This window comes from Moschus berezovskii, chromosome X (assembly GCF_049115385.1).
Source record: "Moschus berezovskii isolate FMDL1 chromosome X, NW_MosBer_1.0, whole genome shotgun sequence".
Classification (NCBI taxonomy): Eukaryota; Metazoa; Chordata; class Mammalia; order Artiodactyla; family Moschidae; genus Moschus; species Moschus berezovskii.
In genome coordinates, this window is record NC_142488.1 from 100,903,239 (window position 1) to 100,930,973 (window position 27,735).

General features: G+C 41.8%; 1 protein-coding gene across 1 annotated transcript in view; it reads right to left on the reverse strand.

The window, feature by feature from the left end:
- Positions 1–15,740, reverse strand: part of CHRDL1 (chordin like 1) — a 153,158-nt gene extending 137,418 nt beyond the window's left edge. Inside the window, exon 1 of the mRNA XM_088833752.1 lies at positions 15,617–15,740. The gene's annotated coding sequence lies outside the window, so the exon portion shown is untranslated. The remainder of the gene's footprint in view (positions 1–15,616) is intronic.
- Between the last annotated feature and the right edge of the window lie 11,995 nt (positions 15,741–27,735).

Genomic DNA, 27,735 nt, shown 5'->3' on the forward strand with positions numbered 1-27,735 from the left:
AAAAAAAGGAAAAGAAAAGAAAACTTGGGAGTGGCTCACCAAGAACCCATCCGTGAAATCGCAATATCACTGCTGACCCCTTGGTGAACCCGAGATGGACTAGTCCAAATTTGAGTTTATTCCATGAGCAAGAGTTACAAATTATCAGAATCCTCTAAGGGCCGGAAAGCGGTGCCTTGACAGACAGTACCTTAAAAGAGCTTACTCCTTGGAAGGAAAGTTATGACCAACCTAGATAGCATATTAAAAAGCAGAGACATTACTTTGCCAACAAAGGTCCGTCTAGTCAAGGCTATGGTTTTTCCCGTGGTCATGTGTGGATGTGAGAGTTGGACTGTGAAGAAAGCTGATCGCCAAAGAATTGATGCTTTTGAACTGTGGTGTTGGAGAAGACTCTTGAGAGTCCCTTGGACTGCAAGGAGATCCAACCAGTCCATTCTAACGGAGATCAATCCTGGGTGTTCATTGGAAGGACTGATGCTAAAGCTGAAACTCCAATACTTTGGCCACCTCATGCGACGAGTGGACTCACTGGAAAAGACTCTGATGCTGTGAGGGATTGGGGTGGGAGGAGACGGGGACGACAGAGAATGAGATGGCTGGATGGCATCACCGACTCGATGGACATGAGTTTGAGTGAACTCCGGGAGTTGGTGATGGACAGGGAGGCCTGGTGTGCTGTGATTCATGGGGTCGCAAAGAGTCGGACACGACTGAGCAACTGAACTGAACTGACTGAAATTTAAAGGAGAGCTGCAGGATTTTTTCAAGGTGGAACTGCCTTATATTGATACTCTTAACATCAACATGCCACTTTATGGCTTACAGAGTACTTTCCTGTGCATCATCATTACTTTTTAAACTCTCACAACAAACCAAATGATCTGTCTGTGGCCTCAAGTGTTGGAGTTGGCGAGGAACTTCTGGACCATTCATCTCAACCTCTTCCTGTCACAGAAGAAACTGATGGAGGAGGGAGTGGGAGACATGATGTATGGAAGGCCACGTTAGATTTGACCTTCCAGTTAAGATTTCCTGACTTTGAACCCACTGCTCTCTGGCTGTTATCGCCAGTCTATAGATGAGGAAACCGATGCTCAGAGCAACTGTGCTTGCCAAAACCATATCATATATTGTGAAGAGAGAACAAAGGAGAATGAAAACAAAAATAACTGTCCCTGGAAGTTAACTCTTTTTCTTCACAAGTGTTAATATCATCCAACTATCTCTGAATTGCCAGGGATGTTTGTGTTAACAAAGAAAAGTTGGCCCTTTCTGAAATGTTGCTTTCAGGGCCCAAAATGTCTAGGTCCATCCTACCACCTAGGTAGCCATACATTGCCACATGCATTCAATTTGTGCTGTACTATATTAGTTTGAACTTGCTGATTTGTTGCCTCATAACCATGCTCATGCCATTTAAGGCACTGATGTTTTGTCTCACTACACTGAGCTCCTCAAGGCCAAGGACTGGTTGTTTAATTTCCTTTGTATCTTTATCCCCCAACCCCCATCATCACTCCCATTGTGCTTATAGAGTATTCAGGAAAATGGGTGTCAGGGAACAGACAGGGACAAGCATAGATCCCAGTATTAAAAATCAGTAGGCTCACCGAGATTTAAAAACTCATCTATTTGGCTACAACCACTGGCTCCCCTTGCTTGATATAGTATTCTGATTACTCCATAACAAACCACCCCCAAACCTAGTGGCTTAAAAGCTTACAATGATTTATTATGATCAAATGGTTCTTTTCAACTGGGCAGTTTTTGCTCAGGATATCTTGTACACTTGGCAACTGTCTAAGGGGGTGCTGGAATGCTCTGAAAGGTTCTTCATTAGTGTAAATGCTGGTGGTCCTTATATTCATTCCAGTCTTGATTTCTGAACTGGGAACTCCAACGTGGGTCCTAACCTAGACTTTGTACCAGGTCTTTTTCAAGCTAAACTGATGATTATCTCTATGCTTTATTTTTCTCTACTTATTAAATGGGGAATCAAGCATAAATAATCTCATAGTCATTCTTAAGAAGTTTTACTTTGAGATAATCATAGATTTATATGCAATTGTAAGAAATAATTCACAGGGATCTCAAATACCTTTCACTCCCAATGATAACATCATGTATATCTATAGTTGTTGTTTAGTCACTAAGTCGTGTCCTACTCTTTTGTGACCCCATGGACTGTATGTAGCTCACCAGGTTCCTCTGTCAATGAGATTTTCCAGGCAAGAAGACTGGATTGGGTTGCCATTTCCTCCTCCAGGGGATCTTTCCGACCCAGGAATCGAACACATGTCTCCTGCACTGGCAGGTGGATTCTTTACCACAGGGCCGCCTGGCAGAGCATATCTATAGTACAATATTACAAATGGGAAATTGACATCAATACCATCTATCCACCTTATTCCAATTTCAACAGTTGTATATGTACCCATTTGCCTGTGTTTATAGCTCTATGAAATGTTATCACGTGTAGGTTGATATGATCACCATCATAGTCAAGATACTAAACAGTGCCAACACCACAAGGGTCTCCACTGTTACTCCTCTTGTCTCCCTCATCTTCTCTTCCTGGAAACCACTAAACTGTTCTCCATCTCTGTAATTTTGTCATTTAAGAATATTACATGGAATCATACATAGGTTACTTTTGGAAGTTGGCTTTTCCACTCAACATAATTCTCCGGAGATCTATTAAAGTTGTTCCAATATCAAGAGTTTGTTCTTTTTACTGCTGAGTAGTATTCCATGGTATGGAGGTATCACAGCTTGTTTGACCATTCATATATCGCAGGATATCTGGATTGATTCCAAATTTTGGCAATTACAAATAAAGAGGCTATGCACATTTGTCTACAGGTTTTGCATAACCTAATTTTTCATTTCTCCTGAATAAATGCCCAATAGTGCAGTTCCTGGATTGTATGGCAAGTGCATGTTTAGTTTTATAAGGACTGCCATAAGCTTTTTTTTTTTCAGTGCCAGGTGTTTCTTGCCCAGGATACTTAGAACTGTTAGCATTTTCTGAGATAAGAAGGAGAAGGCAATGGCACCCCACTCCAGTACTCTTGCCCAGAAAATCCCATGGACGGAGGAGCCTGGTAGGCTGCAGTCCATGGGGTCGCTAGGAGTCGGACACGACTGAGAGACTTCACTTTCACTTTCATGCATTGGAGAAGGAAATGGCAACCCACTCCAGTGTTCTTGCCTGGAGAATCCCAGGGACGGGGGAGCCCGGTGGGCTGCCGTCTATGGGGTCACACAGAGTCGGACACAACTGAAGCAACTTAGCAGCAGATGCGATCGGAGCCTGGGAAGAACATTTTTGAAAGATGATGTTGTGGTGTGGCCAGGTAGAGAAAGGGCTAAGACTGAAGTGACTTAGCAGCAGCAGCAGCAATGCCTAATGATAATGCCTACCATCTTTTCATGTGTATATTTAACATCTGTATATCCTTTTCAGTGAAATATTTCTTCATATATCTTGGCATCTTCTAATTGAATAGTTTCTTACAGTCAAATTTTAAGAGTTCTTTATTTAGGTACTGATCCTTTGTTGCATACATGGTTTGTAAATATTTTCCCCCAGATTGTATCCTCTTCCCCTAAGCGTTTATAGAACAAACATTTTTAATTTTGATGAGGTCCAATTAATCTGTTTTTCCTCTTATGGATTGTGTTTTGACAATAAGTCTAAGAATGCTTTGTTTCAGTTCAGTTCAGCTCAGTCACTCAGTCCTGTCCGACTCTTTGTGACCCCATGGACTGCAGCACACCAGGCCTCCCTGTCCATCACCAACTCCTGGAGTTTACTCAAACTTATGTCCATTGAGTCGGTGATGTCATCCAACCATCTCACCCTATGTTGTCCCCTTCTCTTCACGCCTTCAACCTTTCCCAGCATCAGGGTCTTTTCCAATGAGTCAGCTCTTTGCATCAGGTGGCCAAAGTATTAGAATTTCAGCTTCAGCATAAGTCCTTTCAATGAATATTCAGGACTGATTTCCTTTAGGATGGACTGGTTGGATCTCCTTGCAGTCCAAGGGACTCTCAAGAGTCTTCTCCAACACCACAGTTCAAAAGCATCAATTCTTCGGCGATCAGCTTTCTTTATAGTCCAACTGTCACATCCATACATGACTACTGGAAAAACCATAACTTTGACTAGATGGACCTTTGTTGGCAAAGTAATGTCTCTGCTTTTCAATATTCTGTCTAGGTTCGTCATAACTTTTCTTCCAAGGAGCAAGTGTCTTTTAATTTCATGTCTGTGGTCACTATCTGCAGTGATTTTGGAGCCAAAAAAGTAAAGTCTGTCACTGTTTCCACTGTTTCCCCATCTATTTGCCATGAAGTGATGGGACCAGATGCCATGATCTTAGTTTTCAGAATGTTGAGTTTTACCCCAACTTTTTCACTCTCCTCTTTCACTTTCATCAAGAGGCTCTTTAGTTCTTTGCTTTCTGCCGTAAGGATGGTGTCATCTGCATATCTGAGGTTATTGATATTTCTCCCAGCAATCTTGATTCCAGCTTGTGCTTCATCCAGCCCAGCATTTCTCATGATGTACTCTGCATGTAAGTTATGCTTTGTTTAGCCTTAGATCAATTTCCCCCTATATTTTATAGTATCATAGTTTTAAGTTTTACATTTAAATCTGTGATTCATTGAGTTAATTTTTATATAAGGCATGAGATTTAGATTGAGGTTCACTTTTTGCCTGTGGATGTCCAGTTGCTCCAGCATCATTTTAAAAATAACTATCTTTCCTCCATTGAACTGCCTTTACACCTTGGTCAAAAATCAGTTGGGTATTGTATGGGTCCATTTCTAGTTTGTCTCTTTCCTTATATCAATTTCTATGTCTATCCCTCTATAAACAGCATCCAGTTTTTATTGTTATAGACATATAGTAGGATTAATATCAAGTAGACTGTTTCCCCCACTTTATTCTTCCTTTTCAAGATTGTTTTAATTATCCTGGGTCCCATACCTTTCTGTATAAATTTTAGAATAAGCTCATCTATGTCTACAAAAAACCTTTCTCAGATTTGGCTAGGAATTGCATTAAACCTATAGATCAGTTTGGGAAGAACTGACAGCTTTCATGTATCTTGTCTTCCAATCCATGAATACAATATGTTTCTTCATTTCTGTAGGTCTTTCTCAATTTCATATATCAATGCTTTTTATATTTCAGCATATAGATCTTGTACACATTGTGTTAGAGTCATACCTATATATTTTATTTTCTTTGGAGCAATTGCAAATGTTATTGTGGTTTTAATTTTGATTTCCAGTGTTGACTGCTAGTATATATCAATGCAAGTGATTGTTGTGTGCTAATCTTCTATAAATTGTGCTGTAGAACACATAGTCATTTTATTTTTTCCCACCTTTATTGCAATTTAATTGACCTACAACATTGTATATGTCTAAGATGTACAACATGATGATCGGACATATGTATATATTGTGAAATGATTGCCACAATAATGTTAGTTAACATGTTCATCACCTCTCATCATTACATTTTTTTGGTCTATGGTGAGAACATTTTTAAGATCTATACTCTTAGCAACTTTTAAGTATGTAATGGGGTTATATTATATATTTAATTATATGCTAACTGTAGTCACCATGCTGTGCCTTAGAGTCTCAGTACTTATTTATTTTATAACTAGAAGCTTGTACTCTGTGACCAACATCTCCCCATTTCCCTCATCCCCCAGCTCTTGGCAGTCACCACTTTACTGTTTCAATGTTTGGCTTTTAAAAAAATTTATTTGGCTGCACTATGTCTCAGTTGTGGCACTGGAGATCTTCATTGCCTCATGTACGATCTTTGTTGTAGCATATGGGATCTAGGTCCCTGACCAGGGATCAAACCTGGGCCCCCTGCATTGGGAGCCAAGAGTCTTAGCCACTGGACCACCAGGGAAGTCCCAAAGTTTGGCTTTTTCTTCTTTAAAGATACCACAGATAAATGAGATCATACAGTATATGTCTTTTTCTGTCTGATTTATTTCACTTTGCGTAATGCCTTCAAGGTCCATTCATGTTGTCAAAAGTGGAAGAAGTGAATGTAAAAATGGAAGCATTATGGAATGATTAATATTGATCAATGTTCTGAGAATATAGATTTTAGCATTTTAAATCCTTCTTGTCCTATCTGAACCTGGAAAATCTGGTTATTTGATTAACTTTAAAAAACTAGCAGGGCATATAGAGATTAAGGAGAAGTATATTATGGCATGGGGCTTCCCAGGTGGCACAGTGAAGAATCAGCCTGCTGATGTAGGAGACACAAGAGACGCAGGTTTGATCCCTGGGTTGGGAAGATGCCCTGGAGAAGGAAATGGCAACCCACTCCAGTATTCTTGCCTGGAAAATTTCATGGACAGGAGATCCTGACAGGCTATAATCCAAGGGATCACAAAGAGTTGGACACGGCTGAGTGACTGAGCACAGCACACAGCAAATTATGGTGTATGTTTACTTCTTTATACAGAAAAGCAGGCCAACCTAAAGTTTGTATTAATCAAATACTTGATTCAGTATCTAGAAGTTGACCTTTGAGGACCCTTAAGCTGTATTTAATATGACCCCAATTGTCACTTGTATGTCTTCATTCTTGTTACTGAATTTTTGTCTTTGTTATATTTTCTTCTTGCTAGTCATTTCTAAAAAGTGCTAGAACACAGAATTGGCTGTCAATAGTGTGGTTCACCTAATATTTCCATCTTTCTTTCTTTGAGGTTCATGTAGAACTTTACCCTCACCTCCTACTATGAGCACCACCATCTGATTTGCTTTGTTGTTCAGTCACTAAGTTTTGTCCAACTCTTTGTAACCTCATGCACTGTGGCATGCCAAGCTTCCCTGTCCTTCACTATCTCCTGGAATTTGCTCAAACTCATGTCCATTGAGTTGATAATGCTATCTAACCATCTCATCCTTTTCTGCCCCCTTCTCCTTTTGCCTTCAATCTTTCCCAGCATCAGGGTCTTTTCAAATGAGCTGGCTCTTCTCATCATGTGGCCAAAGGACTAGAGCTTCAGCATCAGTCCTTCCAATGAATATTCAGGGTTGATTTCCTTTAGGATTGACTGGTTTGATCTCCTTGCAGTCCAAGGGACTCTTAAGAGTCTTCTCAAGAACAATTCAAAAGCATCAGTTATTCAGCACTCAACCTTCTTTATGGTCCAACTCTCATATCCGTACGTGACTACTGGGAAAACCATAGCTTGATTTGGTCATTGAAATCTTATGAGAAGTGATGTGTGGGAATAAAGAGTCAGTGCATGATTTGTCCCATTCCCTTCCCACTACCACAGGAATCATGAATACATATCTTGAAATGAAGCCTGAGTTTCAGAGTGACTAAGATGAGCAAAGATCCTAGCAGAATTATTTTGGAAATCAAAAGTGTGTGATGCATGGAACTTTGTGCAGCACAGCTTCTGAGATTTGGAGGTTGCTTCTTTTTGCAGTGTAATCTGCCCAATTCTGACTGATACCACCAGTAAAAGCAATTCTGTTTCCTTGCATTTTGTGAAAATCAGAGAAGTAAACAGAGCAGCTTATAGAATCTTGGAAACAGAGTTAATAGAAGTCATTATTTTTTGGTTCTGTGTGTTCTTTTTACCTAAGCTGTCATTTTCCATTTATGCCTTTCAGTTATTGTATCAAACAAAAATTACCCAAGGAATTTTTTGATTTGTGCTTTGTGTTATATCTGAATAGCACTTTATAGAAATGATTTTCCTTTTAACTGACTTCAAGAGAATTGTGGGAGAATTTTACATCATTCTCTTCCCAAAGAAGCACATCTCCAGATTTATCATAAAGCCACTGAAAAAGCAAGATTTGGCTTATAGGAAATTTCAGGGACATATGTATTTTAAAAATTGAGGTTAAACTCATCACACCGTGCAGGATTATAGTAAATATGTAAAAGATGAAAGGGAGTGTATTCCTTGATTCAAATTTAGAGCATGCCCACAATCACCATGAGTGAGTCAAATGGGTAGAACATAAAATACATTCACTTCTGGTTGAGGATTCTTCACGTAGTTTAATTACATTTTCAAGCTGTCTCACAAGGGTATGTAAACTTTGTTCACTAGGGACGTCATAAAAACAAACTGAAGATCTAGTGTGTCCAAGTGTTATACTGTGTATAGAAAAATGCAACCTGGTGGACTAGAAATTGCCTCCCTAGTAGCTTTATTGCTATAAAGCATTTAATCACTTTAAATTGTCTTTGCTTAAATAGCTTATGATAGGATCTCAAGGTACCCACAGTTCTTTAGAACTGCCATGAACTTCTAACAGTATTTGTGTTTATTCCAAAGCTAAGGAGCAGAAAGTCAAGTCGCTCAGTCGTGTCCGTCTCTTTGTGACCCCATGGACTGTAGCCTACGAGGTTCCTCCATCAATGGAATTTTCCAGGCAAGAATAGAGTGATCTACTATTATTCTTCAGTAGAACCCACAGAAGTGACTGTTTCACTGTCTTGTGTGCTCTGCGTGTTAAGTCACTTCAGTCATGTCTGACTCTTTGTGACCCTGTGGACTGTAGCCCACCAGGATCCTCTGTCCATGGAATTCTCCAGGCAAGAATATTGGAGTGGATTGCCATCCCCTTCTCCAGGAGATCTGCGCATGGCTTTAGAATCAAGCATTTCTGAGTTTGAGTACCAACAAGTCATATAACTTTTCTGAGTCTGTTTCCTTTTATGTAAAAAGAGGATGATAATATTGCTGCTATGGAGGTTCAATGGCCTAATGTATGAGGAGGGCCTGGCATAATGCCTTACATAATGCCTGTTAGTTCTTTCCATCCCCACTTTTCCTCCCTGCCCCCATTCCTTAGGCCAAATGTGAGAGGTAGTCCACACTAAGTAAAGTCCTTTATTAGCTACTTAAGATTTAGCTCCCTGTCTGTAGAAGAGAGTGGGGATAAAAGCAGGAAGAATACACCAATAATTAGGCCAAATTCCCACCTTCTTCTTATAGGCAGGGAGTGAGTTGGGGAGTAGAATGCCAACATGCCTCAAGTGGAATAGTCAAGAGACATGCCAAAATGGAAGTCACTCTGTCCTCACACACAGGTGCATCAGCACTGGGTATAGTCCTGGTGCTGGGAGAACATCATAAAATATTAGATGCAGATTTGGGCCTAACATCCTTTTCTCCAGCTTCATGGCACATGGACTAGAAAACAAGACACAAGCCAGAGTAGAATCATGAGAAGCCACCTGGATATCCTCACATCTGAATTCCCTGTTCTTCCAGTTCTCAAGGAAAGAAAGTTTGTTTCTCATTAAGAAATGATGCTGACAACTCAGCATCAGTTATAACCCAGGGAATAAGAGCAGGAAACAGAGGATCTAGAGAGCAAAGATGGCAAAATGCTGACCCAAAGGCTGACGAGAGCCTGCACATATGTTTTGCTTGGACTGAACAGGGATTTTTTTTTTCTTCAAAATTTGAATTGGTTCCAAACAATCTTTAGTGTTTATTATTAGGATATTTCACATAAAACCTTGATCTCAATTTCCTCTTGAAAGATTAGAATTGCTGGCAACAATGGGCCGATATCTCTGCCTAGTAACATACTCTGGAACAGAGGAGTGACTGCTACCTTCACATAGCATATGTGCTCATCAACTGCCACAGTCTCCAACTATCCCTATGGTGTCCCTTTTGTTACCTCCAGGCCTGCTTTATTCAATCAGATTACTTTTCTAGTCTCTAGAGCCATTTGGATTTTTAAATATTTATTTATTTATTTTTGGCTGCTTTGGGTCTTCATTGTTGCATGGACTTTCTCTAGTTGCAGTGAGTGGGGGCTACTCTTCTTTGCAGTCTGCAGGCTTCTCATTGCAGTGGCTTCTGTCTTGTTGAGGAGCACGGGCTCTAGGGCATGTGGGTTTCAGTATTTGTGGCGCATGGGCTTAGTTGCTCTGCAACATGTGGCCTCTTCCCAGACCAAGGATCAAACCTGTGTCTCCTGCTTTGGCAGGTGGATTCTTAACCACTGGGCCATCAGGGAAGCCCAACAGTCATGCGAACTTGAACCATGGTGTACAGTGATAACTGTATAACAAGTGACTCTCTAGGGAGAAAAACTGACAATTTCCAATTTCTGTTATATAAATATCCCCAATATGGCCGATTTCAAACTACCAATATGTTGTCATTTAACTTAGAGTGGTTAAGAGATGCACACAATTGCCCCTCCCAAGCTGATGGGAGCTGGCATCAGAACACCACTGGCTCGAATCCACTCAAATAAGCTTCAGCAAAATAAGTGGGATGACCAGGGTGTGAGCTAGGAATTCTTATTCACAGGCTAAGAGTCAGAAATCAACCAGAAAAAGTCAGATTCAACACCTGACATGGAAACCATCATTAAGTCAACACTACTTCCTTGTTCCCTACTTCTTTTTAAAAAATCCCACAGGCAAATTATCCAGTTTGTGAGCATGGGTAATGTGCAAGGGAGGTGTGGACTGATGAAGGGTTGGCACTAGCTTGATGAGGTCAGATGACAAAATACAGGCCCCCTGACAGTGCTGCTGAGTCGTTCTTTTCAGCTGAATATTACACTGCTTTTCTCCTTGTGAGAAGGAGACTAAGGGAGGGGACCAGGGAGGGGACCAGGGAGGGCAGTGAGCTACCCATTTAGAAGCCAAGTTGGCAGTGAAATGGAAATAGGCTGTGAATTACATCCAGAAACCTCTTCTCACACCAGAACTGCAGGACTGCTGACCTCAAATGCAGATGGCAAAGACCACAAGTAGGGACATCCTCTTCTCACACCCCATGCAGGAAAACGACTGAGTGTGCACAGAACAGTATTCCAGGAGGTGAAAACTCTACAGCACCTTTGAGACAACTTAATCTAAATCTGATTAACCTACACGTGGAGAAACTGAGGCCTGGGGAGGAGGCAGAGAGTGGGTAGGTGGCTCAGCTGGGTCTGGAAGCCTGGTTTTCTGACAACCAGGCTCAGACCTTTATTTTCTACCAAACACTGTCTCTCAAGGAGTTAAAAAGTGAAAGATTCAGTCCACAAATGAGTGGTGTTGCCAAACCAGCAACATGAATAATATTTTTTGACTGAATCAACTGTCTGTTTAGGCATCATGTGGACACAGTCAAACACTCATCTCCAGTTTTCGCTGTGTTTGGATGGTTTTAAAACCTAGCAGAGAAGCTGCACGTCCAGGGAGTTTTGCCAAGAAAATCTGAAAATCTAAACAGCCACTCTCACATTGGCCCTATAACCAAGTGTCCAAGTCTTTTTTTTTTTTCTTTCCTTTTTCATATTAGAGAAAATATGTTCTTGCTACAAGAGAAGAAGCATCAGAACCTGGATGGATCCTTGAACTGAGAATCAGGATTCTGGGCTCTAGTCCTGACTTTGCTTTGGATGGGTCATATCCTGACCTTCCTGTGGACCTCAGTTTCCCCATCTGTTTCTTCAAGCTCTGATTATAAAATCATATTCTGGGTGCCCAGTCACTCATCCTGTTGGCCTCTTCCAACCTGTGTTTCTTGGCCACAGAGCATTCTAGAAGCCAAGTGCCAGAGATATGGCTGAGCCTCTGAAATTCTGCTTGTTGGGCTTATTCTCCACAGCAGCTAATTTATACAGACAGGCCCCAAATGTCTGTACTCAGGACAGACCTCTCCTCTCACTGCCTTTGAATTTTCCTGGTAACCTCTCAGTCATAAAAGCTGCCTGTAACTGAAAAAAAAATCTCCAAGAATCATATCTTTAAAAATAAAAAAGCCTAAACCCAAATGAACCTTTTACTAGATTATGGGCTCCAGTGCTTATTCCTCAGGGGAGTCTTGTGAAATCAGAGACAAAAACTTGAGAACAATCAGACAAAGAGAAATGTCAAGCGAAGGTTTGGGTTTATTTAATTTTAGTGTTTTCAAATCCACCCTGAGTTGGGAAGGAGGGTGGAAAAAACACAGAGAAACCCCCCTCCCAGCTGCAAAGCCCACGTGCTCAGCCATGCTTCTCTGTCATGTAGATTTCAGCTTTCCCCAATATTAATGGAACTTAAGCCAAACAAGAGTTCCTTTTATTCCTTCTACCCCTCTGCTCTGTGCTTGCTAAGTCCTGTGCAAACTTGCCACAGTTCCCAAGCACACGGCTGTGAAATTATCAAGGCTGGATGAATGCCAGTACAAACCAATTTATTGGGGTCCTGAAATTAACTAAAACCTAGAAAGCCTGATTAATTGTGGCACAGCACAGCAAGGAGCATTCGGGGCGGGGGAAAGGGGCAGCAGGCCAGAGCACACGCAGGGCCTCCGTCCTGCCCGTTGATTTACGTGACACATAAAGAAGAGTTCCTTCTGTGCACAGGGTTGTGCTGCTCTTACTACTTATTCATCCATAACCAAAATGTCACTGAGTCCAGCAGGGAAAATGGTAGTCAGTGCGTCTTAGCTACCTATGGAATCAGCCAATCCCATAATGGTAGTTTTTGGGATTAATTTAATTTAATTTGGGCTTTGCTGCTAAGTCGCTTCAGTCGTGTCCGACTCTGTGTGGCCCCATAGACGGCAGCCCACCAGGCTCCCCTGTCCCTGGGATTCTCCAGGCAAGAACACTGGAGTGGGTTGCCATTTCCTTCTCCAATGCATGAAAGTGAAAAGTGAAAGTGAAGTCGCTCAGTCGCATCCGACTCTTCAAGACCCCATGGACTGCAGCCTACCAGGCTCCTCCGTCCATGGGATTCTCCAGGCAAGAGTACTGGAGTGGGGTGCCATTGCCTTCTCCAATTTGGGCTTTAGGTCCCCCCATTTGGAGAGTCATCTTGAAGAGCCAGTGCTACTGTGGTTTCCTGGGACACCTTACCACACAAGAGGAGGAATAGAGTGACTCTAGGGTAAATTGTTGGGGTCAAAAGAGATACTAGGGATTTCTCTGGTGGTCCAGTGGCTAAGACTCCCCACTCCCAACGTGGGGAGAGGCCGGTTCAATCCCTGGTCAGGGAACTAGATCCTTCATGCCACAACTAAGAGTTTCCATGGCGCAACTAGAGACCCCACATGCCACAGCTAGGGCTCCCTGATGTCACAACTAATACCCACTGCAGCCAAATAAATATTAAAAATAAGAAGATATTGGTGCCCCCCACAGACCAGTACCTTCTCAGTTCCTATTCAAAACCATGCCAGACCAATCCACTGCAAAAAACACTCCTCATCTCCTGGGGCGGGGTCAGGGATGAATTAAAAGTTAGGCATTAGCACATGCAAAATACTATATATCAAATAGATAAACAACAATGTCCTACTGTATCACATAGTGAACTATATTCAATATCTTGTAATAAAGTATAATGGGAAAGAATCTGAATATATATACATATGTAATTAATGTATATGTAACTGAATCACTTTGCTATACACCAGAAACTAACACAGTATTGTAAATCAACTATACTACATAAAAAATAAAAAGACTCCTTGTCTATGGTGGGAATGTAAATTGATATAGCCACTCCAGAGAACAGTATGGAGATTACTTAAAATCTAAGAATAAACTACCATATGATCCAGCAATCCCACTACTGGGCGTATAACCTAAGAAAACCATAATTCAAAAAGACACATGTACTCCAATGTTCACTGCAGCACTATTTACAATAGCCAGAACATTAAAGCAACCTAGATGTCCATCAACAGATCAAAGAAGTTATGGTGCATATATGCAATGGAATATTATTCAGACATAAAAAGAAATGAATTTGAGTCAGTTGTAGTGAGGTGGATGTACTTAGAGACTGTTATACAGAGTGAATTCAGCAAGAGAAAGACAAATATATATTAACACACACATGTATATATGGAATCTAGAAAAATGGTACTGATGAACCTGTCTGCAGGGAAGGAATGGAGACGCAGATGTAGAAAACAGACTTGTAGACACAGCGGGGAAAGGAGAGGGTGGGACGAATTGAGAAAGTAGTATTGCCATATATACGTCATCGAATGTAAAATAGCTAGCTAGTGGGAAGCTGCTATATATTGATAGCACAGGGAGCCCAGTCTGGTGCTCTGGGACAACCTAGAGTGGGGGTGGGATAGGGGAGTGGGAGGGTGGTTCAAGAAGGAGGGGATGTATATATCTATGAAGTGAAGAAGTGAAGTCGCTCAGTCGTGTCCGACTCTTTGTGACCCCGTGGACTGCAGCCTACCAGGCTCCTCCGTCCATGGAATTTTCCAGGCAAGAGTCCTGGAGTGGACTGCCATTTCATCTATATCTATATATAGTTATGACTGACTCGTGTGGTAGTATGGCAGAAAACAACACAACATTGTAAAGCAATTATCCTCCAGTTAAAAAAAGACTCTTTGTTTAAAAGTATTAAGTACAATGTCTAAAGACTCCTGAAGTGTTTCCCAGTCAACACCCTTGAAGGCAGAGACAGTGGCAGCAAGGAGACCTCTCAAGCTTGGAGATAGGGGGTTTCCACTTCTGCTCAGCTCTCTGAGAGCCCTGGCATGGGCATAGTTGTCTAATCTGTAAGCTTCCAGAGTGCCAGACCCACTCTCACTGGTTTTCTCTGTCAGCTCCTGGCCTAAAGCCTGCCCTGAGTGCATCCAGACTGACTAAGCAGTGTGCTCCTGTGTAGTTGTACCATTGCGACAGCACTGAAGTACTTCCTAGACGCTGGGTAAAGTGCAGCTATCCCAGGCTTCCCCAAGTGTCCCCTGCATACTCCACTGCTTCTGCCCCTCCTCTGGGACCCTTGAGGATTCTCTGCGATCCATAGCTAAAGGGTAAATGGCTAGCACAGCAGAAAGCCTTTAGTATCCTTCACCCATGGTCCTCCAGCATCTTTTCTGTTTCGTTATTGCCCCAGCTGGACCAGAAGGTAAGTATTTTGGAAATCACTTGGTCCTATCACTTCATGGCAAATAGATGGGGAAACAAAGGAAACAGTGACAGACTTTATTTTCTTGGGCTCCAAAATCACTGTGGATGGTGACTGCAACCATGAAATTAAAAGACGCTTGCTCCTTGGAACAAAAGCTATGACAAACCTAGACAGTGTATTTAAAAGCAGAGACATTACTTTGCTGACAAAATTTCATGTAGTCAAAGCTATGGTTTTTTCCAGTGGTCATATATGGATGTGAGAGTTGGACCATTAAGAAGGCTGAGCGAGAAGAATTAATGTTTTCGAACTGTGGTGTTGGAGAAGACTCTTGAGAGTCCCTTGGACTGCAAGGAAATCAAACCAATCAATCCTAAAGGAAATCAGACCTGAACATTCATTAGAAGGACTGATGCTGAAGCTGAAGCTCCAATCCCTTTGCTACCCTGATGCAAAGAATTGACTCACTGGAAAAGACCCTGATGCCGGGAAAGATTGAAGGCAGGAGGAGAAAGGGACGACAGAGGACAAGATGGTTGGATGGCATCACTGACTCAATGGGCATAAATTTGAACAAACTCCAGGAGATGGTAAAAGACAGGGAAGCCTGGCGTGCTGCAGTCCATGGGGATGCAAAGAGTCAGACACGACTTTAGCGAAGGAACAACAACTAAGGACATCACAAAATGATACCTTCATTGCTGGTGGTGATGAGGAGAAACATACTGAAAAAAGCACCTCAGGATCTTCATGAGAAAAACACCAAGAAGCTGTTTCATTCCTCAGGCAGCCCTGAAGCCATGAGCACTGGCATTGCCGCCAGCTCCCTGGGTAGAGAACATGGCATCTAGTACAAGGGCTGGTCGGAAGTGAGTACGCAGGAAGTGTGCATGGTAGCAGATAATTCCAGCTGCTGAGGAAGCTGCTCTTGCCACTCTCCTCAGCCACGATTTCCTTAAATGTAGGCCAGTTCTGGGGGGACTGAAATATATCCCAGATAGGAATCACCTGGGCTTTTGACTGAGACCGGAATGGGGAAAGGATGGGTGGAAGGACATAAAGGACCAAAGTGACCTAATCATGAGTTCAGTTCAATCACTCAGTCGTGTCCGACTCTCCGCGACCCCATGAATCACAGTACGCCAGGCCTCCCTGTCCATCACCAACTCCCGGAGTTCACTCAAACTCATGTCCATCGAGTCGGTGATGCCATCCAGCCATCTCATTCTCTGTCGTCCCCTTCTCCTCCCGCCCCCAATCCCTCCCAGCATCAGAGTGTTTTTCAGTGAATCAACTCGTCGCGTGAGGTGGCCAAAGTATTGGAGTTTCAGCTTTAGCATCAGTCCTTCCAATGAACACCCAGGATTGATCTCCTTTAGAATGGACTGGTTGGATCTCCTTGCAGTCCAAGGGACTCTCAAGAGTCTTCTCCAGCACCACAGTTCAAAAGCATCAATTCTTTGGCGATCAGCTTTCTTCACAGTCCAACTCTCACATCCATACATGACCACGGGAAAAACCACAGGCTTGACTAGACGGACCTTGATTGGCAAAGTAATGTCTCTGCTTTTCAATATGCTATCTAGGTTGGTCATAACATTCCTTCCAAGGAGTAAGCGTCTTTTAATTTCCTGGCTGCAATCAGCATCCGCAGTGATTTTGGAGCCCAAAAAATAAAGTCTGACACAGTTTCCACTGTTTCCCCATCTCTTGCCCATGAAGTGATGGGACCAGATGCCATGATCTTTGTTTTCTGAATGTTGAGCTTCAAGCCAACCTTTTCACTCTCCTCTTTCACTTTCATCAAGAGGCTTTTGAGTTCCTCTTCACTTTCTGCCATAAGGGTGGTGTCATCTGCATATCTGAGGTTATTGATATTTCTCCCGGCAATCTTGATTCCAGCTTGTGCTTCTTCCAGCCCCACGTTCCTCATGATGTACTCTGCATATAAGTTAAATAAGCAGGGTGACAATATACTACCTTGACATACTCTTTTTCCTGTTTGGAACCAGTCTGTTTTCCCATGTCCAGTTCTAACTGTTGCTTCGTGACCTGCATACAGGTTTCTCAAGAAGCCTGGAAAAGAAATGCAAAAAAGCAAAATGGCTGTCTGAGGAGGCCTTACAAATAGCTGTGAAAAGAAGCGAAAAGCAAAGGAGAAAAGGAAAGATATAAGCATCTGAATGCAGAGTTCCAAAGAATAGCAAGGAGAGATAAGAAAGCCTTCCTCAGCGAGCAATGCAAAGAAATAGAGGGAAACAACAGAATAGGAAAAACAAGAGATCTTTTCAAGAAAATTAGAGATATCAAGGGAACTTTTCATTCAAAGATGGGCTTGATAAAGGACAGAAATGGTATGGACCTAACAGAAACAGAAGATATTAAGAAGGGGTGGCAAGAATACACAGAAGAACTGTACAAAAAAGATCTTCACGATGAAGATAATCACAATGGCGTCATCACTCACCTGGAACCAGACATCTTGGAATGTGAAGTCAAGTGGGCCTTAGAGAGCATCACGACGAACAAAGCTAGTGGAGGTGATGGAATTCCAATTGAGCTATTTCAAATCCTGAAAGATGATGCTATGAAAGTGCTGCACTCGATATGCCAGCAAATTTGGAAAACTCAGCAGTGCCCACAGGACTGGAAAAGGTCAGTCTTCATTCCAATCCCAAAGAAAGGGAATGCCAAAGAATGCTCAAACTACCGCACAATTGCACTCATCTCACACGCTAGTAAAGTCATGCTCAAAATTCTTGAGGCCAGGCTTCAGCAATATGTAAACCGTGAACTTCCAGATGTTCAAGCAGGTTTTAGAAAAGGCAGAGGCACCAGAGATCAAATTGCCAACATCCACTGGATCATGGAGAAAGCAAGAGAGTTCCAGAAAAACATCTATTTCTGCTTCATTGACTATGCCAAAGCCTTTGACTGTGTGGATCACAATAAACTGTGGAAAATTCTGAAAGAGATGGGAATACCAGACCACCTGATCTAATCATGATGCTGCCAAATTATGTATGTGCCTTGGGGTAAAATGTCTTATGCACCCACATCAGAAGACCAGAACTAGTCCTGGTGCTGTCATTAGCTGTCTGCTAATGTCCCTTCATCTCTCTGGGTCTTGGCTTCTTCATCTATATCATCAAAGGACTGAGTTAAGTGATCTCTGAGGTTCCTTCTAGCTTTGAGAGTCTATGGATTAATCATCATAATTAATAATTAGAACACTCAGTCATGTCCAACTCTTTGTGACCCCATGGACTGTAGCCTGCCAAGCTCCTTTATCCATGGACTCCTCCAGGCAAGCATACTGGAGTGGGTTGCTCTTCCCTTCTCCAGGGGATCTTCCAAACCCAGGGATAGAACCCAGGTGTCCCACATTGCAGGCAGATTCTTTACCATCTGAGCCACCAGGGAAGCCTAATCAGAAGCCTACCTTCAATTTATCATGTACTCACTGTGTGTTGGTTGTTGTGCTAAGCATTGGTTGGCCAAATCTTATGGAAAAAGCAAATGAACGTTTTGGCCAACCCAATACTTTTCCATGTGTTCTTTTGAATGATTTACATGGATTCATGGGCTTCCCAGGTGGTGCTAGTGGTAAAGAACTCACCTGCCAGTGCAGGAGACATGAGATGTGGGTTCAATCCCTAGGCTGGGAAGATCTCCTGGAGGAGGGCATGGCAACCCACACCAGTATTCTTGCCTGGAGAATCCGTATGGACAGAGGAGCCTGGCAGGCTACAGTCCATGCAGTCACAAAGACTCGGACACGACTGAAGCGACTTAGCCTCTGCTGCACATGGATTCATGTATGTGCATTCTAAATGGCTTCAAAACAACCCTATGAGGTAAGTATTATTGTTGTCATCCGATTTTTTACAAATCTGGAAGGTCACATAGGTATAGTAGGAAGTATAACCAGGACTCAAACTCACAGCTACTGAATCTAAGACCCATGCTCTAACCTCCTCACTGTCCCTCAGCTCTGGCTCCATGTGTCCAAGACTGCAGGCTATGTGTCTACACACATCTTGGTTTGCACCACTGCCTCTATTTTTCTTTTCCCCACACTCCCTGATAGTGAATTCTCTGGCTCTCCTATCTCTAGATTCCTCACTCACCACCTCCCCATCTTCCTGGTGTTTCACAGGCAAATAAATAGAATAGGCAGGAAGCCAAAAACTATACACTGGCTCCTAAAAAAATAAATAGACCCACTTTCTCTCTTTAGAGGTTGGATTAGAAGAAGAGGGATGTCTGATTATATTCATGACCCAGAAACCATTCTCAAGCAGAGACAGCCAAACCAGTAATATTTAGAAAAATAACAAAAAATGACTGCATTTAGCTCTGCAGTGGAACCCTGCTGCTTGTTCACGGTTAAATATTAATATCTCAGCTGTTTCTGGCCATCTGAGTGACAGGCTATAGATCTGGATAAATGACCTTCCACAAACTCAATTTGGCTGTCTGCTTCTTAGAAGAAAAAAAAAAAAAGAGTTATGTTCATATTAAGAGTTAGTGAAACCAGGGGTTTTTAGTTGTATCTAGTGCGTTCAAAGTCCAAAGAAGCCTATATGAAATTTAAGTTCTAGATGGTTGGAGCTAAAAGGAACATATAGATTTCACCTCTTTCCCTTGTATTGCAGATGAGGAACTGGAGACCCAGAGAAGGAAAGAGACCCATCCAAAGTCACACAGTTGAGCTACTGGCAGAGTCAGACCTTGACCTGGATTGCAGCCATCACCCTTATTTTATCTTAAATTATTTGTATTTCTAAATTAATTTTTATTAGAGTATAGTAACTTAACCAACCTTGTTTTATATGAATGAGGCTGAGGCCCAGAGATTTGTCAAAGGTCACAAAGCCAGAGATGGCAAAAAGGTTCTGTTGATACGTATGCTTTGCCTCCATAGCTCATATTCCCAGGTAGCCAAAGGAATTGACTACATAAATAATACATGGAGGGGTTTCTTATCTCAGGTGACAAGCTCAATTGTGTGAAAGTGAAGTCACTCAATCGTGTCTGACTCTTTGAGATCCCATGGACTGTAGCCTGCCAGGCTCCTCTATCCATGGGATTTTCCAGGCAAGAATACTGAAGTGGGTAGCCATTTCCTTCTGCAGGGGAGCTTCCCGACCCAGGGGTCAAACCCGGATCTCCCACATTGCAGGAAGACTCTTTATCATCTGAGCCACTAGGGAATCCCACTTGTGTAGGAAAAGTAATTTTCTTAAATCACCCATGCATGTGTGCATGCTAAGTCACTTCAATCACGTCCAACTCTGTGACCCTGTGGACTGTCGTCTGCCAGCTCCTCCGTCCATCTGATTTTCCAGGCACGAATACTGGAGTGGGTTTCCATGCCCTCCTTCAAGGCATCTTCCCAACCTAGGGATTGAATCCATGTCTACTTGAAAAAAAATGAATGAAAAATGAAAGCTGCTTAGTCGTGTCCGACTCTTTGCAACCCCATGGACCATGGAATTCTCCAGGCCAGAATATTGGAGTAGGTAGCTGTTCCCTTCTCCAGGGGATCTTCCCAACCCAGGGATCGGACCCAGGTCTCCCGCATTGCAGGCAGTTTCTCTACCAGCTGAGCCACAAGGTAAGCTAAATTTTCCATAATGAAGCCTAATTTCTATATCAAATGTTCCTTCAGGCCAGTAGTAGACTCTCAATCTTAGTCACTTCTGGTTCTCTCAGTCATTTCCAGCCCTCTTCTTTCTCCTGAGTTGTATGTACGTTCAGAGGAGTTTCAGAGTTTGCCCAGAATGGGGCTGGGGAGATGTGTGGGCTGGCGGGTAGGGGTGGAGATGCTGGCTTCTACTCACACGTGTAGCATCCTCCCTGGTCCTTGGCTGTGGATTCAAGGTGACTGTTGCACTGGCCTTTCTTCTCCACCACAGGGATCCCCTAGGTCCCTCTGGCTGGCTCTCTCTCAGCCACTTTCATATCCCTTGGGCCCATGGGACACAGGATGTCCCCCTTTGTCTCTTCAGAGCTGCAAGAAATTCAGAGAGGCTGCCTCAGACCCATCTGGAGACATTTCTTCCTATTCCACATAATGTGGACTATGGCAAACTACTACTCTTATGCCCTTCCCAGGTCCACAGGACCAGTTTCCTCTTGGGTTCCCTAAACTACTGGCAAAGTTCATGGTTCCTCCTGCCCCCGGGATCCCTCTCAGTGAAGTGTCAGACACAGGATCCTCACGCAGGGCTTGCTATGCTGACTCACTACCAGTCTCTTCACTGCCTCTCTGACTCCCCCATTTGGAAGATCTTTACATTGATGTGGGAGGGCAGAAGAGTCTTGTCCCCATATCCTCTGTTTAATGTCCAAAGTCTCAGCCCAAGGGATAAGGAAATTCAAGACATTTTGCTCTCACTCACAGACTTAGAGAAGAGCTTATGGCTGCTGGTGTTGGGGTGGGGGGAAGGATGGGGGGAGGGGATAGTTAGGGAGTTTGGGATGGACGTGTACACTCCTACTATGCTTAAAATGGGTAACCAACAAGGACCTACAATATAGCACAGAGAACCCTGCTCAATGTCATGTGGCAGCCTGGATGGGAGGGGGGTTGGGGGGCAGAATGGATTCGTGTATTTGTTTGGCTGAATCCCTTCGTTGTTCACCTGAAACTATCACAGCATTGTTATGATTAATAAGCTATACCCCAATACAAAATAAAAAGTTTTCTTTTTTAAAAAAAAAAACCTGTTGCTCTCAAATGGTTATGTCTTCTGTGAGCTTGTTGCTATTTAATATTTTTAATGTGTCCTTAAGTTCACAGAAATGGATTCATCAATATCCTTGCTTTAAGTGACACCTTGTCATCATTCCACACATGGCCCTCTTTGATTTAACTAGCTATTTAGTTTTAATAATGGTAATAGACACTCCAAACACCCCCACTCAAAACAAAAACTAGAAATTTAGAACCTTGATAATAACCTACGTCTAGCCATGTGACCCTCCCCCCATCGTATCCCTGCTTCCCCTTGCCAACCTTACCTGATGTGACCATGATCCTGAATCCCATGCTCATCATGCTTTTGCTTTTGTGTTGATTTAACTTTAATACATTTACATGTATGATAGAAAGTACTTAACCTCTAAAGCCACGATTGTCTTTAATTCTATGTAAAAGGCATCATGTCTTATGAAAATCTTTTTGGACTTCATTTTTTTCACCTAATATATTGCTAACTTCATCAACATTGTTATGCATGACTCTAGATCATTTATTTTGATAGCTGCACAATGTTCCACCATGTGAAGAATATGACAGCTTACTCATCCAGGCTCCACAGTGACAGCCATTTGGTTTGTTTCTATGTGAACTTTAAAAACCAGGAGTTGACTCTTTCCCTTCATCCACTATTTATGCTGTGGTGTCCCTACTTGGAAGCAATGGATACTGATGCTGAGCAAATCAGCCTGAATGAGAGAAAGGTAATGGAATAATAGGAAACACCTAGATGGAAAGTGCAACTTTGGTTAATACATGCAGATGCCAACTCAAAGGGTTTTTAACAAATCAAACCCTAAGCATGGCATTCATTGGTCAAAAGGAACAATCTGGGGGGTGGGGGGAGAGAAGGGGCAGGGATGGTTCCTTGAAGCTGAGCCTGGGTACTGAGAACTTATTTTGTAGGAATAGAATATTTATAGTAAAAATACAGTATATCACTTAGCCGATTTTCGCCTCCTCTTTCTTCTCCTATCAATTTTGCTCAGAAGTCAGGATAGGTGAGGTAGGGAAAATATAAGAAAGAATGTGGTTCCTGGCTCTCCATTACCATGAGTATCCTTTAGTCATGTTTTAGATTATCTCCCCATTTACTAAAGAATGCTGACTCTGCTAAAGTTATACAATCATTAGTGCCAATGCAACCCAATCTTGATTTCTTAAAATATTTCCCTTTCTTTGTCACAATTAAATGCCTCTTGATACTTACAAGTGCCACTCAGAGGCAAAATACTGAAAATGAAGAATTTTACTGAATATTCTGGGTGTGAAATATGTTTATAAAAGGAAGTAAGGTGGTCTATATGGTTTACAAAATTAAAGATGGGGTTTGCTGTGAGGATCTCCTGTCCGGTTAGTCTATGGCTTATGAACTTTGATTTAAGGAAAAGATCAGGCAACTTGTTGGTAGGGAGTGGTGTATGATACTCACTGTTTATCTTCTTCAGCCAATGTGTAGCCAGCTGTTGATTTCTACTCCTTTAATTTAACTTCCAGTGTCAATACGAAGCTCATTCTTCAGACTGACACCATGAGCTTACAGCTCCAAGAGGCATTTGTTGGCAAATAGGTGCTTCAGAGGAGAAAAAAGGTTGAAAATTATTAGAGGATACTATTTTTTATTCATCCCTCACCAACATAGGAGTTACCAAAAAAGTAGAGGGAGAAGTATTGGGTGAGCCAAAAAGGTTTGTTCAGGTTTTTCCATAACATCTTACAGAAAAACCCAAACAAACTTTTAGGCCAACTCATAGAAATATGTTACTGATAATGATAAATATATTTTATATATATATATACACACACACACATATATATACAGTTCTGGGTGAGATTCGTGTGTGTGTGTTCAGTTGTGTCCGACTCTTTGCGACCCCATGGATGCCAGGCTTCCCTGTCCTTCACCATCTCCAGGAGCTTACTCAAACTCATGTCCATTGAGTTAGTGATGCTATCTAACCATCTCATCCTCTGTCGTCCCCATATCCTCCTGCCTTTAATCTTTCCTAACGAGTCAGCTCTTCACATCAGGTGGTCAAAGTATTGGAGCTTCAGCTTCAGCATCAGTCCTTCCAATGAATATTCAGGATTGAATTCCTTTAGGATTGACTGGTTGGTTCTCCTTGAAGTCCAAGGGACTCTCAAGAGTCTTCACCAACGCCACAGTTCAAAAGTATCAATTCTTCAGAGCTCAGCTTTCTTTATGGTCCAACTCTCACATCCATACATGACTACTGGAAAAGCCATAGATTTGACTATATGAACCTTAGTCAGCAGAGTGATACATACAGATTAATTTCAAAGTTACTACACCTTTTAAAAGCACAGTATTTTAAACATTTTGTATTATTGTAAGTATATTTTAATGCACTTTTTATTTTGGAACAATTTTATATTTACATAAGAGTTGCAAAGACAACACAGTGAGTTCCCGTATAACTTTCACTCAGTTTCCCCTAATGTCAGTATCTTACACAATTATAGCACATTCTCCAAAATGAAGAGATTAATGTTATTGGTATATTACTATTAAATAAACTTCAGCCTTTATTCATATTTCATCAGTTTTTCAACTAATAGCCTTTTTCAGTTCCAGGCATCCATCCAGGATACATTACAATTAGAAAAATGTGTTTTAAATGGAAAGAACCAACCAATTCAAGAAACAGTTGAGAGAAGGCCCTTCATTCCTAAAGCAAATTACTCATTGGATTTTGCAGTTGTGCGCGTTTCTCAGGGAATGACAGTAGGGAAGAGCAGGTGGTGGGAGGTTGGGAATAATTAACTAATTGATTAATTAAAGGAGGCTTTTTTTCATATTTTGTTAGGAGGCACAAATGTTACCAAGAATGCAGAAGAATACAAAGAGCTCCAAAATGAATCCAAACTGCACCTGACTCTCAGAACACCCATCCTCATTTCTGCCGACCCTGACTCTACTGCCAGACCAGTTAATAATATTTTGCTAACACCAAAAACAGTTTTTTGGGGGAATTCCCTGGTGGTCCACTGGCTAGGACTCCACACTCTCTCTTTCAAGGGCCTGGGTTCAGGGGACTAAAATTCCACAAGTGGTGCAGGAAAAAAAAATTCTTTTGTTGGACTATCTCCATCTTACCTTAGCAGGTAAATAACTATCAGGAAATCTCCATCTCAGTAGCCAAGTGAAAGAGAGGAAAAAAAATCACCATGAACTCAAGAGTAGGAAACAAAAATATACGAATCTTCCTATCTGTAATGCCCAGATTAGCTGTTGTTCGGTTGCTCAGTCCTGTCCGACTCTTTGTGATCCCATGGACTGCAGCGTGCCAGACTTCCCTGTCCTCCACCATCTCCCAGAGTTTGCTCAAGTTCATGTCCATTGAGTCAGTGATGCTATCCCAACACCCAGATTAGACCCCAATACAAAGTTTCTTCTTTCCTCCTTCCCTCTCTCACCCACCTGCCTTTCTTTCCCTCCTTTCCTTCTTCCCTTCCTTCTGTTCTTTTTCTTTTTCCTCTGTCTCTCATTTTTTCCCTTGCTTTCCCTTTCTATCTTTGTGTGTTTAGAGGATACTTTTAAACGAGTCAAATAATCTTGTACAGTTTTGTCAGAAGGACTTTTCCCCTGAGGATCACCATGCATGCCAAGCTCAGGAAAATGTGTAAAGTAATCATGGTGTAAGGAAGCACAGTGATTTAGAGGAAATTTTGGACCAGCAGTTAGTAAATTTGGGTTTCAGTCTAAACACTGTTACTTGACACCTATATGACCTTCTAGAATTCACTAACTGGCTCTCTGCCTCCATTTCATCATCTACAAAATGGGAGAGTTTTACTTAAGTTTATTCATCTCAAGGAATTGCTTTGAGAAGCAAATGAGATAACGCATGTGAAGATTCCTTTGGGGGCAAAGGGACGAAAAAGCTATTCTAGGCAAGGTACACTTATTAATAAGAGTAAGAAGGTGACTGTGTGCCAGTCAGAATGAGCTGATTCTCCATCAGGCTTTGTTCTCAAAGCTGAATGTTGGCATTCTTGGTTTCATTCAAAAATGTCTCAAACTTTCTGTGTTGCTTGTGCTAAAATGACAAATTGATTGTGACCTGTTAAGAATTTAAATGTTTCCATTTCCAAAACAAGGCATCAGATGTATAAAACGAAAAGAAGAGAAAAGCAAATTTGAGCTTTGTCTTCCCATCACCCAAGGAATTGGCTGAGAAGTGAAAAATTAAATCAAATATGTGCTTTGACTATGTGTAACCAAGCAAATAGCTCTAAGTGACTTTTTCATTGTATTGACTAGATCATCTGGTTGTTTGGAGGTCATAAGAGCCTATTTGTGTACCAATTCTGTATTAACATAGCCAAGGAGATTGCACCACTAAGAATTCCCATGGATAATGGACTCCCTGCATCTTCCATTCACAACATATATTTGATGTGAGATAGATTTCAGTTGATTTGGAAATACTCTAATTACAGTAAATTGTTTGGTCTTTATTCTGTACTTCTTATCTCCTTTCCTGAAATGTTAATGCTTTGACCCATTGTTTCAGCTGCTTCTGAAGCATAAATAAAAATGCTGATTATCCTCACTGATTTCCCATCCCCCAATGCTCCTGAAAGGTACATTTGGTGTCTGTGTTACAGCTCATAAGTGCAAAAGAAAAAAAAATTATTGCTGATGGGCTCTAGATATGTGATAATAAGCAGATCATCTTGGCTAAGATTTGAATTCCTTCATACATTAAATAATATTTATGCATTATCTAATATTTATTAGGCAATAGGGTTCCAAATAAATGCACATGTGCTAGAATGATGGTTATGGAATAATTATGATAGTAATATACACCATCATTCAGGTAAGTATGCTTTATTTCATTTAGTCTCACAACAACCCCTCTTTTTCTTTTTGACTACATTGCTCAGCCTGTGGGATCTTAGTTTCCCAATGAGGGACCTAACCCACACCCCATGCATGGAAGCACAGAGTTTTAACCACTGGGAGGCTAGGGAATTCCCAACACTCCCCTTTTAATCCCCATTCTACAGATAAGGAAATTAAGTCTCAAATGGGTTAAGTAGGATGAGCTATGGACGGAGGTTCGTGACACTGTACAGGAGACAGGGACCAAGACCATCCCCATGGAAAAGAAATGCAAAAAAGCAAAATGGCTGTCTGAGGAGGCCTTACAAATAGCTGTGAAAAGAAGAGAAGCAAAAAGCAAAGGAGAAAAGGAAAGATATAAGCATCTGAATGCAGAGTTCCAAAGAATAGCAAGGAGAGATAAGAAAGCCTTCCTCAGAGAGCAATGCAAAGCAATAGAGGAAAACAACAGAATAGGGAAGAGAAGAGATCTCTTCAAGAAAATTAGAGATACCAAGGGAAAATGTCAAGCAAAGATGGGCTCGATAAAGGACAGAAATGGTATGGACCTAACAGAAACAGAAGATATTAAGAAGAGGTGGCAAGAATACACAGAAGAACTATACAAAAAAGATCTCTTCACGACCAAGATAATCACGATGGCATGATCGCTCACCTGGAACCAGACATCTTGGAATGTGAAGTCAAGAGGGCCTTAGAGAGCATCACGACAAACAAAGCTAGTGGAGGTGATGGAATTCCAGTTGAGCTATTTCAAATCCTGAAAGATGACGCTGTGAAAGTGCTACACTCAATATGCCAGCAAATTTGGAAAACTCAGCAGTGGCCACAGGACTGGAAAAGGTCAGTCTTCATTCCAATCCTGAAGAAAGGGAATGCCAAAGAATCCTCAAACTACCGCACAATTGCACTCATCTCACACGCTAGTAAAGTTATGCTCAAAATTCTCGAGGCCAGGCTTCAGCAATATGTGAACCGTGAACTTGGTTTTAGATGTTCAAGCAGGCAGAGGAACCAGAGATCAAATTTCCAGCATCTGCTGGATCATGGAGAAAGCAAGAGAGTTCCAGAAAAACATCTATTTCTGCTTCATTGACTATGCCAAAGCCTTTGACTGTGTGGATCACAAAAAACTGTGGAAAATTCTGAAAGAGATGGGAATACCAGATCACC